This window comes from Austrofundulus limnaeus, unplaced genomic scaffold (assembly GCF_001266775.1).
Source record: "Austrofundulus limnaeus strain Quisiro unplaced genomic scaffold, Austrofundulus_limnaeus-1.0 Scaffold8, whole genome shotgun sequence".
NCBI classification, from domain to species: Eukaryota; Metazoa; Chordata; class Actinopteri; order Cyprinodontiformes; family Rivulidae; genus Austrofundulus; species Austrofundulus limnaeus.
Window position 1 is genome coordinate 1776639 of NW_013952410.1, and position 3999 is coordinate 1780637.

Genomic DNA, 3999 nt, shown 5'->3' on the forward strand with positions numbered 1-3999 from the left:
TCAGAGATTTAAGGAATAGCAGCTGGAAAAATGTATTTGGACAAAGTTTCACTTGGTTCATAATCTGGAGGATCTCTAAGAAAATTGCATCATAAATATATATTATTTGGTATCTGAAGTAATAACAGGCAAAACATCCCATCTTTTCAAAACAGTGGAAATTCTGGCTCCAAGCTGCTTTCTCTGGATCAGAACCATCGTAAAACCATAGCTACATTTTTACAATGAACTAAAATTAGAAATAATTTACAGGACAGTGAAAAKATATGTTTGCAACGTCCCGCTTTCTGTGGAGTTTCTGCTAAAGGATCATTCATTTTTAGCTCAGTAACAAACACTGATCCTTTGTATTAACATCAGCGGTTCAGTCATTTAAAGAGCAGTAATTATGTGTTGTTTGGGYTTGACCTCTCTCAAACACTGTTTGGCAAAAGGGAAACAGCGTAATTATTCTGTATTGATCTGGAGAAACATCAATTATGCTGCAGTTCTGGGAAAAATCGGGAGCAACGGCAAATTGCAGAGCTGTGATTTGATAAGTGGTTCAGCACTGAGGCTGTGACGGCTGACTGAACTCAACTGCAACTCTGATCCGACACATTTGTATTTCAGTCATTTGTTAAGCCTTCAGCAGCATTTTGTTCAAATATTTAATTTAGCTACTTTTTTATATCAACTATAACCACAGAAGATTTATTTCAGAGCCCTGYTTTCGTGTGTTCATATACAGATGGATCAAAGCTGCAGTCAAGCCTGAAATATGAAGACTGAAGYTCACAATGAGATTCATCTGAATGCCCTATAAAACTGCTCACGCATCATTTGTTACAAATTTCCATCCATACTGTGCACAATGTCAATATGTATTTCTGTCACGTATTGCCTCAGTGCATCGGTGGAGTGGACATAGACTCTACAGAGTAATAACTAAACAGACATGAATTTGAAAAGTCCTGTCCACGCTGCAGCCACATGTGCAGTAACTTCCTGTTTCTCTCTGGAAACCAACAGAGATCTGCTCAGTGCTGTGGCTCCAGCTCGTCAATCCTCTGGGGAACAGCGCCTACTTAAGCCCCTATTTAAGATTAGTAAAATTGTATAAATATACATATTATTTAGCAAAACTATATCAATTAAATTTTTTTATTGTTTTAGTATGTTTTAATCTAATGTTTTTGGAGTGGATTGTGATTACATTATGTCTACATTATCACCTAGGCTTATTGACATATTCACATTCACATACAACACTCACTAGCTTACCCCCACACATAGTTTTGTTTTTTTATTACTACTATCATATACTTTAATTGTTTTATTACTCTTAGGAGATACTACAGCATAGAGACRCATTCTGCTGTTTAAATWTGAATATATCTGCACAAATACACGAAAMAGTAACTGTTCCTGTTTCTTCATATCGTCTTAATACCATTGAATTATTTTTTTTTATTATCTCAGAGCTGGAAACGTCCCAAGATTTAGTGTCAGAAAATCTGGTCACCRTAATGCACACACAAGGCACACTAAATTTAGTTGAAGCTATTTGGTCCTTTAATGGTTTCCAACGTTAGCAAAAATCTGCTAAAGCTCTGTTGTTTTTTCKTTTCTGCATTTTAAAGACATCTATATTGTCTTTTTTATTTCTAATAACTCACTTATCTTGTGAACCARCTGAACTTTGACCAGAATAAAAACCCATGGGCTCAAATGGTTTTTCTATAAAACAGCTTTATTCCACCACACGTCAGCACAAAGTAATGGCTGAGCGAAACACGGCGGAACAGAGCCATCAGTCAGTTTGTGCAGGAGACACCTCCGCAGGAGAACAAAATGTCAATCACWCTGAGATTGTGCCTCTGCAGCAACACCACCCAGACTTCGGCTGATGGACCTCGGCCAAATAACTACTTGGGTCTGGATCAGCAAAAACCTGCGGAAAATGGTTTCAGTGAGCATCACAACCTGCTGCCAGGGATAAATCCAAAAAGGCCTGCAACACAAAACAGTAAAAAACAGATTTTCTATTCTTGTTTAAAATAGAAATAGTTTACAAAAAAAGGGAGCAAAATGAAGATAAGAGCCCCTAGTATAAAGATAAAAATGAGAAAATGTACACACACACCTTCATCCCAGTGTTCATTTTTTGTCTTCCTGTTTCACTCATGCAAACATGTTTGGAATGTTGGAGCGCAAAAAAACCCACACAGGCTCAGAAAAAATAAGATCAATCTGCCAGCTCCTGCACAGCTGAGATTTGAACTCTGAAAAGAACAGAGCAAACGTCACAGTGGGCAAAACAACTCCTCTTTTAGTAAGAAACTGCACAGAGAACAAAAAGAGGAATGAATCACTGCACAAAAAGAGGTAAATGAGTCACAATGTGAACAGTTTGTGCCATAAAACGACAGAAATCATCAAAAAAGGTTAACTTTCTAATAAGACAACATGTTGCGGTCAAGCTTCACCACAACATTAAGATTAAATAATAAAATAAAGATTAATTTATGCATAAACTGTTTTATTTCCCTYTCTAAGCCTCTGATTGCTTGTTCATTTTCCTCTGAGGTCACCCAGATGTTTGAGATGTTGTAGCACAGAGAGTCAGATCTGACAGGAGAATAAATTAACTCCTGAATGTGTAAATAAGCTGCTGGTGTTGATGTGGAGGAGATGGATGTGTTTCAGTTCACCTAGAGGCAGGCTTTCCCCTCTCATTCGTATCAATTATTAAACACCCAGGAAGTTCTCTGCATCTGCTTCCATCTGATGGTTCATTCGCTTCCCAGAAGCCTGGCCTTTGTTGAGAGTCTCTTTATCATCCTAAAAAATGTTTTAACCACAACTCACCCCMCTCCAATCTCGTCCTCGGAGATAAGTTTTTCAAAGTGACTCACGCCAGCACACGACTAAACACTGAGCAAACACAGCTCATGGTTTACTGAAGATGACAACTTTGTGTTTAAAAGTTAAATACTTTTATGTGTGACTCTTTATGCTTAGAGAAGAATTTCTAATGAGATTAAAATGGTTTAAACAACCAAGCAACTCTTCAAAACGAGAAAAAAAAACATTATCTCAGTTTAACAGTAATAATGTCTAAGACCAATGTGTAAAATGTAAAATGATCATCTGATGTTTCCTAGAAAAAAACGAGTGGAGAATAAATAAACAAGCTTTAATCTGATTATGSAAAAAATTGTTTTCTATGTTTATATATGCATGCTCAGATTTGGAAAGAAAACATCTGCAGCAACAAACAGTCCCCAAAAAAAAAAACTGTTGATAGTAAGAGAAACTGCTAATTAAAGCAAATTGAAAGGTATGTTTATGTAAATTTGTGGCCCTTCTCTGTGAAAATCCTGTCTTTTACTTGTAAGCTGTCAATTATTACCTTTTAATGGTCTAAACACACTTTTAAAGAAAAGATCTATTATTTCAGTCAGTTTTAAATAGTGGTGGGCACAGTTCTGCTAATAGCTAGCAGGTATGTTAATGTATCGGTTAGAGTATTAGCATTTTTGCTAACTCTGGAAACCATTAGCGGAACAACTAGCTTCCACTAAGTTAGGTTCTGCTAACTTTAAGTCGAATACCAAAAACAACTGTCTCCTCTTGTATAGGTGTAGAAGCTTTAACAATTTCTCATTCGTGTTTTTAAATGTGATGAACGAAAAAATGTTTGAGTTTTTATTCAAGATTCTGATGTTTCAGTGCACACCACCACGTCTGCAGACCTTGAGTTAGCAGWTATTGCTAGCTTCCACTAACTTTTGTKACCTGTTTAGTAGTTAGCAGGTTGGCGGTTAGTGAAGCCAGCTTTTTAGTTAACTGTGCTCATCACTGGTTTTATAGCAGTGAAGGAAATTTTGTGTAATAATATTAACTGAACTTAACCGGACACATGCATTAAACATCAGGTCTTCCAAGGTGCCAATTATGGAACTCTCTGTGCATTGCTGCCCAAATCAAATTCTGGAAGTGGTCATTCAACTAGAT